Source organism: Cynoglossus semilaevis, unplaced genomic scaffold (assembly GCF_000523025.1).
Source record: "Cynoglossus semilaevis isolate Cse_v1.0 unplaced genomic scaffold, Cse_v1.0 scaffold376, whole genome shotgun sequence".
NCBI classification, from domain to species: Eukaryota; Metazoa; Chordata; class Actinopteri; order Pleuronectiformes; family Cynoglossidae; genus Cynoglossus; species Cynoglossus semilaevis.
The window spans coordinates 15,464-29,098 of record NW_007585115.1 but is presented as its reverse complement, the minus strand read 5'-3'; the positions used below and the strand labels follow the sequence as shown (position 1 = coordinate 29,098).

The following is a 13,635-nucleotide window of genomic DNA, read 5'->3' as shown; positions in this document are numbered from 1 at the left end:
TGTCTGAAATCTGTGCTGCTTTTATAGCTAGGCTGTTGCATGCACTTCTTTTCTAACCTCCTGACTCGGTGTTATACTCTTGTACACCGTCAGGATTTCAGTGTTAACTTGTAACGTTATCAGTATTAGGATCAGGAAAACTCCGACAAAGTCCTTTGTCTTGAGTAGACCACGTGGTACGCCTCCCTTCCCCCATATACTTTGATAACATCTCAAGCACTGTTTCATTGTACCTGAGCGCATCTTGGGGCGCGTACACAACATCCATTCACACCTCCGTGAGCGCATACACGCTTCATGTGTTTCCTGTTGCCGTTCCTTCTACCTTGCAGTTCTTCTTCCACTGCGCAGTCGCGTATGTGAACACGCCTCAAGGGATCAGTCGCTTGCTTGGTAGCTAAGAGGCAACATCTCTCTCTCTTTCTCTCTCGTCCACTCGTGTACACACGCACACACACCTACACACACACTTATACTTGTTTTGTTGTTATGATCATTGTTTATGAGTTCAATCACCGTCATTAACTTGACAGTCTTGACCAGTCTCGTTAAAGATAACTTTAACGAGACTGGTTGTGTTATTAATTTGAGACTGGTTAATAACACCGTGTGCTCCTAAGCAGCACTCGACCCATTGCACTTACAAGGGCAATTTGCCCATGAAGTAGGTCAGAGAAATTTGCCAAAATTATGTCTGTGGTAGTCAATTGACGCCATGCGTCAAGAGAAGATATAAAGGAAGGAGGGGGAGGAGTGTCTTTAAGGTGACAAGTTAAAAGCCAAGCCACTTACCTCAAATAAGCCGTCGCACTTAGTTAATTACTAATGCAATTATTCATGCAAAACACACATTTAAAAAAAACACAATCCAGCACCTGTTTTGATTGAACTGCAACAGAAAAGTGTAACTGGGTTTTCTCTCCTTTATCTGTTTGGATGGATCTTTCTTTGTCTGCCGGTACTTCTTCTAAATCTTCCCCTCCTCGTTCCACATTGGGAGAGAGGCTATTGGGCATTGTTGCCAATAAATGGCACAACACAGGAACCTTTGAAGTCTGTGGCACATGGTGATTTGCTTTCATCGCCCCACGTCTGTCAGTCCGCAACATAAAGCATGACTAAAAGGAAATTTATGTTACCCCCAGCCACCAGCCCATGCATGCAACAAAACAAAACAAAAATGACAACAAAGACAGTAGAAAAGACACAGGCTGCATTTGGGCATAAGACAAACAGGGAGTGGGCTGAATAATAATCTGCAACTACACTGCGTTTCAGAAGATTCTGATGGTTCCTATGGTGCAGTATGACTGTTTCTTTCCTGTATTGACTACTGTGGCACACTTCTCCAAACGAGATGTTGCAAGCAAACTTTCCACAGTCATTCCTCTGTCACTCTGCTGGGTGTCAGAGAGTAGGAGTATTGACAGGCGTCTTCTATGGTCCATGTCCTAATAACGGGGCACACACAGATCTCTTGCCTGGTCCTGATCACGTAGGCTTAAAGTGTCGCTTTGACAGTCATAGAGGTTACAAAAAAGAGAAGCAACAAAGATTCACCACTCTGGGCACCAATCAAATCCAAGCCGCCGGCTTCCCTAAAGATGTGACAAAGCCTGTTTCTCCATTTGAATGCCTTCTCCCAGTCCTCCCCCTGCTGCCAGTCATGTGTCATATGCATCACAGTCCTGAACAAATGCACGCACTTGTGTGGTTAGTTGAAGTGAAAGTCAAAGGGCATTCAAAGAAGTGTTAGGGCAGAAACAACCAAACATACAAGATGAACCATGGTTGGAGTAAAGCATGCCACAATAAGTTACAGTGTTGACTGTTAGTAGCCAGAAAGAGAACGATGCCTGGCTAGAGGCATCTAGCCAGGCATCCCATACCCTCTCTGGCGGAGAGCTCTGCAGCCAACCTGGATATGGCCTTAGTCCAGATATGTTGGGACAGTACCAGAGGCCCTGGATACAGCCTGCCAGGGCAAGGAGGGAGGAGGTGGACTATCAAGAAAGACAGAGCAAGAAAAGTGAAAACCAAAAAGAAAAAAGGGCAGGCTCATGGGCAAAATACACACAAAGAGAGGGAGAAAAAGAAGGATTTTAAGGCATTTCAGCTCTGAAGTGGGATGAAGGGGGGTGGTTGAAGGGAACCTCTAAGAGTCAGGCAGAGCAAGAGTGGAAGCTCAGAGAAGGGCCAGAACTAAACTAGAGCTGGTGAGAAAAGAGCCAGAGCTTGAGGCCAGGGAAGGGATGGAGGGAGGAAGGGGGTGTGGGAGAGGGCCTGGGAAAGGGAGGAGTCAGCGGCAGAGCTGGGGCTGAGGCCAAANNNAAGGAAGGAAGGAAGGGTGGAAGGAAGGAAGGAAGGGTGGAAGGAAGGAAGGAAGGGAGGGAGGAAGGGAGGGAGGAGGGGGGGGAGGGGGGGGGGGTGGGGGGGGGGGGGGGGGGGGGGTAAAGAGGAAGCAGGGAAACACAGTGAGCAGACTTTAGGGAAAAGTTTTAATGGGGAAAATGAAATTTAGAGGAAAAAATAAAAGGAAAGAAATAGCATGGCAATTCGTATGAGGGAAAACAGGACTAAGAGCAGACAGACTGACTGAAGACTGAAAGGTGGTTAAGACTCACTGGCTTTCAATAGCTAACTTTCCTCCCTTGCTGGTTCTCCTGCTCCTTCATTTCTGTCCCCACTCCCTCCGTTAATTCAATTCACCATCCTCTATTCTCTGACTTGCTCATCAGCCAGTTTGTGCTTCGGCAACAGCCCTGCTATTCATTACGAAATGACCTACAGGCATGACCCTAAACACACACCAAAGATCCCAAACAGGTGCCACGCACACACATGCATACACATACACAAAAAGCAGAGGGGATAATGAAGAAGTTGTTGAGAGTTCACCAAGGCGATGGGTGACAAGAGCACATTAGCTGTGGCTTCAAGAAAATCACTGCAGTATGAACAAAAGAAAAATGGAAACAAAGCAAGGAAGAGAACACAATGTTAGGAGGAAGATTAGATGTAATTAAAGCAAAACTGTGCACACACTGTATTTTAATATGTTTGGTGCTGAAATGAGATTTGGAGAAGGGGAACAAGGGACAAGGGTTTGCTACAGGGCAGGCAGACACTGCTTGCAAAGCACTTTATGGCCTATTATATTCCATTCAAATGGACCAGGCGTCTGGGATAAAAGCATTTAGTCTGTGAGTTAGTGAGTGCCTCAGCAATCAGAGGCCTCACAGGTGGACCCCATCATAACTACACAATGCATATCAATGAAGTGGCCCACTCTCTGTACATGATCACTCACTCTTACTCTTCTGCTGCTTTATTTAACCTTCTCCATCCTCCTCTTCATCCTATTCCACCTATGCCACCTTTTCCTTCCCTGTGCTTTACTTTTCCTTTGTCTTGTGGCTTTTTCATCACTGCAGCAATTAATAAGCTAAGAGACAGAAGTAGGAGAAAGTAAATGGCAATAGTATTTTCTAAAAACAACAATGCATTTGGGAACCTGTGATGAACACTTACTGCATTGCATCGTTTATCTGGATATTATTCAAGTTTTCTAGACATGACTGGAATTCCTCCTTCCTTTTACCCTCGTAGCTTCATCTCCATCATTCTCTTGTTTCTCTATGGGTCTCCGTCTACCAATCTGCCCTTTCTTCATCGTTCTACCTCTCTGCCTCTCTATCCTTTTCTCTCATCCCCCGGCGGTGGTTAATGCACAGGGAACCAGCATGGAATATAGATCAGTTTGAGATGGATGGGGCACGAGGAGCTCCGGCCAGTGCCGCTGGTCCCAGACTAAGATTAACTAAATATTAGCTGACAGGGGAGATAGGAATGGAGAGGGACACAGCTGCAGCTGCTAGTGCCACTGCACGGCAGAACAAACAACAGAAACCGTTTTTAACCCCCTTCGCTCCTGGGAGGGAGAAAAAGACACATTTGCCATAAACACACAAGAGATACAAAAATACAATACACACAACATATTGGGGTATACATACTGCTGTGTACACACATGCACTAGCTATCGGAGGTACCCTGGGAGAAGAGTACACTAATCACATTCTCTCCCACCCCCTCCTTGCCCTGCCAAGGCAGATGGCGAGGTGGAAAAAAGGAATAAATCTTTATTAGCCAATGTGTCCCTGCTTTATCGATTGCTTCGCTCCTTCACTCCCCTCCTCCAGCTCTGCCCTCTGTCTATCTCTCTCCTCCTTTTGTTATTTTAGGCATATGTCTGCAATCCAGTCCAATTGAGTCAGGCTGTATATCAGAGATGACCATTACCCATGTCTCCCTGGGCTGTCCTGTCACTGTGGCTGTGAGTGGGGCACCCAGGAGGGACAACTAGCTGGCCCACAGCAAGCCAGTCAATCAGACAACCAGGCAGACAGACAGAAAAACAGACAGACAGTCAGGATAGATGTAATTCATTTTTACAAGAATTCATACAGAGCGCAACTATGCCAAGGTACTACAACAATCTACATCTGTGTTCAAGTCCAATTAATGTGGCACAACCTGATTTATGGTACTAATTTCCTATCGGACGCTAATGGTAGAAAAAGGCCATAGCTGCTCTGGCAAAGTATGGTTACTAATGAAGCGCATCAATTTAAAAAAAACAAACTTAAATGCTTATCCTTGAAATTAAAGCGATATTTTGTGATAAGCCTCTTAAGGACTAAATGGTAGCAAATATGTTTTCCTGATCAGAAACAGAAGACACCACAGAACCTAAATGTTGATGTTTTTATTCCTAAAAAAGATTCAATTGTCCTCACTGGGAATAATGTGACTACATTCTGAGTAAACAACATTACACACATTCATTGAGGTTATGTTATTTGATACTTTTTCAAACATTGCCCCTTGACAACCCAAAAAAAATGGAAGATGTAAGGGTGGAGACTGGGATCATTACACCACCTTGGAGAAAGGCACCACGACTAATCAAGTCCGGGTACACAAAGCGTTTCTAAATGTAGAAACGGTGATAGTCTCTGAGCTCTGGCGGCAGACTGTTAACACTTAGCACAGGAGCTAGCTAGCCAGCTAGCTTTCCTTTGGGAGTTGAGACCCAGGAAGCACTACAGAAACATGTTCTATCTAGATAGGGGCAATGTAAATAAGATATGCATTCCTATTGCTTGGCTTGAGAAATTAAACTGGAAAACAGAGAAAGGGAGGAAAAAGAGATCATTATAGCTTTCATGATGGTACAGTGTTGTTAGAAGTACAAGTAGCCGGGAAGGAAAAGGAAAAATAAGATGACAGACAGGAATAAGACAAGAAAAAGTGAAACAAGCGTGTAAAAGAGACAAAACAGGGACCAATGTCAACCTGAATTCCATAGTAAATTGAAAGCCTCCATCTTGTTCAGTTTGAATGTCTCACATTCTTTTTCACTCTCTGAATATCTGTCTAATACCTGAAGAGCCTTTCTAGCCCTATTCAGTTTTGCTCTGCAACAAAGTACCAACAGCCTGTTTCACATGCCAAACAGCCCCAACGTCTTTGGACCAGGCACTGCCAGAGGCAGTTCTTTGGTCTCCTCCTTCTTCCTCCTCCTCTGCATAGCTTACATGGCACTTGAGCCTGCCGGCGAGAAGAGAGAAGGGGGTAAACTCCTTCTCTTCTCTTGATCTGGCTTGGGTTCCTTATTGTTCCACAATAGGGTGAAAACAAATGGGCGCCTTCTGTGCGAACGTATGAGAAAGTGAAAGAGAGATTCACATGTTAAGTTGCCCAGAGAGGCATGTTTCCCATTTGGTCAGGTGCTCTTTATTGGAAAACGATAATGTGAGCATGGGCCCATCTTTCAGAATGAGCAAGCAGACACTAGAAGAACAAGATTGACCTTCGACTTCGGTAAATCCCTGTGGGTCAAAAAAAAAGTCAACATTGGGCCACATCAGTACTGGGGGAGGCAGCAGTCAATGGATAAACACCTCCATTCAGGTGGATTTGTGAGTGTGAGTGTGTGTGTGTGTATGTGTGGGTTTGTGTGTGTTTAATAGGTGTCAGCATCAGGTAAACCCTCATCCTTTGCTGTTTGTTTATCCTTAGGTGCCAGGTCTTTGGCGTCCTAGCATTGTGTGTTTGTTTGTGTGTGTGTGTGTGTGTGTGTGTGTGAATGAGATAAAGTGGGAAAGATGACAGATGAGAATGTCATCCACCCTCTTATCATAGCATGCCTCACCTATACCTCACCCTGTCACACACACAACCATAAACATGCTGAGCAGGCCTTCAGCACACACCACCATACACGCACTTGCTCATATTAAAACACAGATAAACAGGAAGATAAAATCTACTGTTTCCTGTATGTGCAGGGCTGTACAAGTATTTAACTGAGCATATGTCTCCAAAGCAACTTGAAGGGGTCTACCTAGATACAAAATTGTACAGTACTAAAATAGAAAAATAAATTTAATAGCACAGATGCATTCTTCTGACCTTGATTTTAGTAGGATGTCCAGGTACAGGTTAGTTTATTAGACTGTTGAGCCATGTCAAGAAAAACTTTAAGCATCATGCGCAAAAGAGGACTTTTTTAGGATGTTCTAGGACATTTGGAACAATCCAAAGCTGTTTGTTCTGGGGAGAAACAGTTGTTAACCACACTGCATGTGCATCCTTTAACACGTATTCTCTTCTTATGCTGTGAATGTGCTTTCAGACACTGATCCTCACAGTGGACATACATATACAGTAAAGCATCCACTGCGGTTAAAAGTCTTGGACTGCTTTGTGCTTATATCAGCAGCACATTGGTGCAAAGAGGAATTAATTAAGGAGAAAAAAAAAAGTAAAGGGGAACATCAGATAGGAGAACGCTGAGTACTGCATTCCCCTGTTGTTATTATTGCCAAATGGAAGAGAGAAAGAAGGCTAGTAATAAAAGTTATTAAATGAAATAGAAAAAGCAGCCATTAATAGGGCCTTGTCATTGTGGATTTAATAGCCTTTCTATCGCCCTGTCCTATTGCTGCGCTGCCTGTGCTTGCAGAGAACTGAGAGGCAGGAGCTTTGTGGAAGGAGGACTGGATTCCTAGACAGAGTCAGCCAGCCGAAGAACTGTGCTGACGCACACCGAGCAACCATTCTGGGACAAGAGACAGTCAAGCTGAAATAGGGACTAGGACAGACGTTAGACAGCTTACGCTGGAACTTTATTACTCTAGCTGGGTAATTTAAGTTGATCTTGTGCACAGAGCCTCTCTGAAAATGAGCCAGGATGAGCAAGCAGGGTAAGTCTTTGAACAGTATGGTAATAGGACCGGGAAGTGGGGCAGACACAAAGCTGCTAGGGCTGGAACTGGGAATGGTGATTTAAGAGGGTCAGAGAGGAAACGGCAACGTGGAAACCAGCAAAAGAACTTGGGATGGGGGGGGGGCGGTGGGGGGGACAATGCTGATGCACCCTGTGGCTTAAGATGGCAGAGAGTCCAGGTTCATGGAGATATTATGTGTAGCTCACATTAACTGTTGGGAGTTAGAGGAAACAGGGATGGCTTTGAAGTGATCTGTGGTGGGGGTTGTTTAGGGTTCACTTTGGGGCATTAACAAGCACTGAGGCCTTTAGGAATCTTCTAATGACGAGAGAAGCAAGCTAGTGGTTCAATATATCCATATAAATACACCCGAGCAAAGTCTTGGGTGTATCCAGTCTTCTCCATCCAACTAATTGTGTACTTCTATACCCATGACACACAAATTCACAAATGGCGAGGAACCCTCAGGCGTTTACTTGTGGGCAGTACTTGGTGTTGACAACACTGCACACACTGACCTAATGAAGGCTACATTTGCCCACTGATTGACCAACTGCCAACCACCTAGGTCATTGTTCAAGTCATTGTTGTTGTTATGTAGTGATTGTTGCTCATTACTACCACTGTGGCCTTCATATAGTTTGTACAGAGAGTTAATACATTGTATTCCACCCTGATAGAAATGGAAAGGTGTGATATGTAAGATACAAATCAAACACAAACAAACTGACGCGGAACGACAATGGCAGGTGCAATGAACACTGTTCTTCTGGTAGTCACGTCAGAAGTGAGTAAAATAACAAGCACAACGTTAATTGGTGGCTGTTATATTATATCGCTAATATATCACAGCCTGTAATGGCATAGCACTGCAAGCACCGTTTTTTTTCCACTGATTTCCAAGGCCTAGCCTTTTATACAAGGTCTAAAAATCTTAATGTTTTTGATTCAATGGTCTGTATGAATAGCTAGTGTGCCTTGCTGCCCTATCTTGTTTTCATTTAACAATATTGGAAAAAAAAAAGTCTAAAATAGTTTTCTCTTGCAGATTCAAGCATTTTGAGACCCCTATCCCCAAAGACTCCATGTGTCTTCACATGGATGCGTCCACTGGCCCTTCTTTGTATCTCTAATACTATTGGACCACCAGATGTACACTAGCTCCAGGCTCAGGCATGTTCCCATGACGATACAAGCCCAGAGAAGTCACATGAGCGGGTCATGAGTACTGGTCCCTGCTTCTTCAATAATGTCACCTTAAAGCAGCTCAAATCAATCTGACTAAATAGTATAATTAGAACCTCTCCTTAGGTAATTGTCTCCAGTTACACAAAGTAGAGGGCATTGTTTGGACATCTTCTGAGTCATATTGTCTCAGTTTCCCTTTAAGACGAGTCAGAAACTGAGCCTCATCACAACTTTACACGACACTGGTTTCACCCAGACTAACAGTACAATCGGAAGCTTCTCCATCTCTTGCAGCATTTAGTGGTAGGCATATGGGATCATTCGCAATGGGTATTGTAAAATGATAAAGGAGCTCACTGACCTAACAGGAAAATAAAACCAGATCCACCCACATGAAATGTGGGTGGATCTGTACAAACCTAACAAGTAAGCCCTAACCCATAAAAAAGCCCAGCTTGGCCTGAGCGCATCTCACAGATGACATGCTCATGAAAGATTTTGCATCTTAAATTCTGCACCTTTGTGGACAAAATACCTGAAATTGTAATCAGGTCTTCAAGAGGGCATTTGTAAGGCCCTGTGAATTCTCAGTTCAAACGAATGCACTCTGTACTTATTTTTATTACCTTATATTTGGCATTTTTACTGATGTTCTGGACAGATCATTTTTCAGTATCAGAAGTACTAATGACATCTTAAACCTACTCTTAATAGGAGGTAACCTAATTTGGAAGGGAGCTGATGTTAAGTTTAGGTATTTACGGGTTATGGTGTGGTTCTAATTAGACTGTTTAAATGAATAGAGTCAATGTGTAAACCTGGTGTGCATGTGAATATTGTTATATTGGACAAACATCCTCCATGTCACTAACACTGTGACCAAGTATTTGCCTTACAGTTTTGTTATACAAACAATATAATGGTGTGAGCTAATATTCTTTGTTTTATTATCCTCTTTGTTCTGTGTGTGTTATCTATGCTTATGCTTTGTGTCATTGTAAATTATATTTATTGTACTGCCATGATTCTGCCTGAAAGCTAAGCCGCCTCTATATGTGATTGTAACCTAATAGAAGGTGTTATATAGCTCTATAGCTCGCTCTCATCCAGTTGTACACCCAAAGTGTTTGCTTTTTAAAAGATAACCATTTACTTTAGAAATGCCCTTGTTATGATTTTTGCCATCTGCGTTGAAAAGAGAAACAGGTTTATAAACAGGGAGCCACCGGTCTTGTTGTTATTCTGCTGTTTCACTGACATCATGAAAAAAAAGGAGGCCAGGAGATCGGGATTGGATGACGCAGAAACCTAATTAGGATTCCCCAGAGCGTGAACAAATTAACCTGAGTTATGAGCATGCAGAAGCAAAAGACCGACACACACATATGCACGCACACAATTCGCCTACAGATTTGGTGGCGCAGAGATTCTGAGATATTTTAGGTCAGGAAAGAAGGCAAAATATTACAGCCGTTTTAGTCTGACAACACACACCACTATGGAAAATATACAAACAAAAATGTCACAGGGCATGCACATCAACTTCAATTTTAGCAAAGTCCAAAACAGTCTAAAATACGTAATAAGCTTATCACTCAGGTTTGGAGCAGCAGCATGATGACATGCAGCTTCATGTGAGAAATTAGTCTAACAAGGGAAGCGGAATAAATAGGCTATAGTGTGTAGCCTTCACTAATGACATTGTAGAGAGCGACATGTGCCAGGCATCAGTATGTCACTCCTTGGGGACATGGGGCTTACGGTAACAGGATAGTAAGACTAAGGTAGTGGTGGTGTGTGTATGTGGTGGTGGTGGTAGGAGGTGGGGAGGTTATGATTTTTTTACTCTTTGGCAGAAAGCCCTGGAGGCAGACACAGAGGATGGGAGCTAGAAATACAGGGATTAGGGGTCAAAGGAAGGAGGAGGAGCAGTACAGTGCATGCTATAAATGAATGAGATGAAGGGGAATGAAATTGACCCAGACTGCAGGACTAAAACAGGCAGGAGGGTAATGAAGTACAACCATGCTTTGTCATGCCACATTTGAGCCATAGGATTAGAATTCTATAATTAGAGGACGAGGCACCATAATACTAGCCTTCACTTCAACACGAGGGGACACACACAAGGGGGCAGAGGAACAGATGCTGACACCTGAACAGGCACCTTAGGAAGTTTTCTATGCTAGTTAATGGTGCTCAGTTACAGCCCAGCAGAGTCTGACTGACAGGTGTAAAACAAGGAGATGTGGCACACATGGTGTAAGTCAGTGGTTCTCAAACTTTTTATACTCTGTACCACCTGAGAAAACATTGAGCTCTCTGTGTACCACCATGATGACCAACTGCTCTCTGAGTACCACCATGATGACCAACAATAGAATATAGCAGCATAGGCCTTCCCTATTAGCTTCCACCACACAAGAGAGATGTTTATAAAGATGTTTATGTTTAAATGTTGTATTAATTGTGCATGGTATGTTTCAGATTTATTGAAAATGTAAATGTGAAAATATGAATTTTCCCAACGTACCACTGGTGAGCACTCGCGTACCACTGGTGGTACACCTACCACAGAGAACCACTGGTGTAAGTCAATGATATTTACGTAATTGCTACATGAAAGCATGTTTGTATATCTGAGACTGCCTTTGTTATAACACTGTTTTAAGTGAGAAACAGGAGGACGTAAGATAACACATGCATTCATATATGAATATTTATCTCAAATGCTGGCACTGAAACAGATTAGCTTGCATGGGAGGAAGAAGCAGCCATCCATCTCACTCTCCCCTTCTCTGCGATTATTCTTTACTTGCATACATCTCCTTCTCTTGCACCATTTCAATGACTCTTCACTCTTTTGCATTTTCCACCCACTTTCCCCCTCTAGACATCCCCTCTTTTTCTTGATGTCACCTGATCTATTGCTCTTCCCCCTAAACGCTATCCCCTGTATCCATTCTCTCTGTAGCACTGATATATAAAAAGAGATGGAGGGGAAAAAAGGGAAAAGTGTGTGATAAATGTCTTTGAGAGAAAAAAAAAATCACAGGAGACTGGGGGCTGGTAGTTGGCCTTAGGGGAGTAAATATGGAGAGTTTTATAGCTGCTCACTTGGGAGTGGAGGAGGTAGAGGAAGAAATCAGAGGGGGTGGAGAAGTATACAGCGACAGCAGATCCATTTAAGTGTATTAGCACCCCCCACACACACACACGCACACACACACACACAATACCCTCTACATCTATTCTATCGCTCTACTGTCTTTCATCATCAACACTGAATCTCATCCCACCAACAGCACACAGACACACAAAGACATACAAGGCCATGCAGATGTGCGTGCACACACATACAACTCAAACATGCACTTTTCTTTTTAGGCAAAACCCAGTGTATGTGTTTGATGGGCCAATACATGTGGTGTGTGATGTAGCTGACAGCCTCCCAGTGCTGCTCTGCCTTTAAGCCTCATCCTCCAGTGGCTGCCTGTCCCCTGGATAAATTGCATCTTTTATTTATCTTTTTTTCCTTAGCTTTATTTTACCTAACTGTAAAAAAAAACTTGGCTGAAAATTGTAATTAGCACAACAGGCCCTCCTCCTGTTATGCTCGACTGTCATCCTCCACTCTCCGTGACCACGCAGGATGAGACTGACAGCCCATGCAGACACATGCACAAACGCGTGCACAATCCCCCCCTCTGTGTTTATCATCCCCCTCCCCCCACTCTCTCCCCCCCACACACACTGGCTCTTTCTTCTTTGCTCACACACAAACAGATACACAGTCACAGTGTATGATCTTGTTACCCTCTCTGACAGTATTTTCCAAAGCCTATGCTTGCAAACGGGCACATATTTTATGACTGCCACCTTTACACTTAATTTTACTTTGGGCTGAGTGCTTAGGCTCATAAAGCCCCAGAAGAGTGAGCACATAAATTAGTCTAATGTTGAGGAATCTGGTAAACAGGCCAGAGAGGGAGGGAGAGCTGCCTGACTGTCTGCCTGCTCCATGGCTACTATTGTGTGCTACACATTCTCTGAGCCCACAAGGGGCTCCACACAGATTCTTTGGAGGGCTAGTAAGCCAAGATGTGAGAGGGAGAGGGGGAGAGAAAGGGGTGGTAAGGGACGGAGACTGAGAGGGTGGGTGAGGGCGGCAGAAGACCCTGCATAAAATCTTGTTTGCAGAATGCATTAAGATTCTGATGAACTGGGGAAGGTAATGGGATTAGAATCCTGAACAGTTTCCAAGGGTGGGGAGTCGGATTGACAGCTGAGTCTATTGTACTGACGAATGCAGTGAAATATTGTGGCTCTGGCAAAGGCAGGCAGCCAGGCAGAGAGGAAAGCAGGGAGGGCTGTGCCGAGCTATACCATCTCTGTTTACATCAAGCTTTACCACGAATAATGCATCCGAGAACAGGAAAAAATAATATTTGCCTTTAACAGGGGCACGTTGCTTGGGGTTGAAGTGAACGTGGCGTGGCATAAGGCACAAAATTAGCCCATGTCTGTCTCACAACGGTGTTTGGCAAACAAAACAAGAAGCACTGTGGCTTTAAATCACCGTCCCTCCCACCCTGTCTAAATATGGTCTATTTAGCCAGCGGTAAAAATATATAGGGGGGCTTTTGTCTGCGTGTCCACTAGTGGGGGCATGGAGAGTTGGAAAGACACAAAAATAGGAACGAAGTGCTAAGCTTCCATTTAGAATGGCTCTGGGGGTTGAATGTGTGCAGGTCTATGGGCAAAAACAAGGAGAAGTGGAGCTACTGTGTGAAGCTTATCAGGATATAAGCCCTTCTCCCGCACTAGTCTGCCCCGGTGTGATATAGCCTGCATTGTTTATAACAGACAGGGCTGTGGAAAGCGAACGCTAACCCTTAAAAGTCTCGGCTTCATGGAAAAATGGTAAACGGAGCGAGTTGGTTGACTTTGTCACAGTTTCTCTTTTCCTCTTTTATTGTAACGTTACAATCCACTCACCGACTTGCAGTACGTTGTCCACCCACCCTCCCTCCAGCAGAGTGACACCCCTCAGGAAAGGCAGCTGGGTCTCGTCGTTATTGTCCCCGCTAGTTCCACTCTCCTCTCCTCCGGCGTTAAAGGAGGAATACATACAGATCTCCTTTTCGCTTCT

General features: G+C 44.0%; 1 pseudogene; it reads right to left on the bottom strand.

Moving 5' to 3' along the window:
* Positions 1-13,635, bottom strand: part of LOC103398570 (zinc finger SWIM domain-containing protein 6-like) — a 56,573-nt pseudogene that overhangs the window by 40,574 nt on the left and 2,364 nt on the right.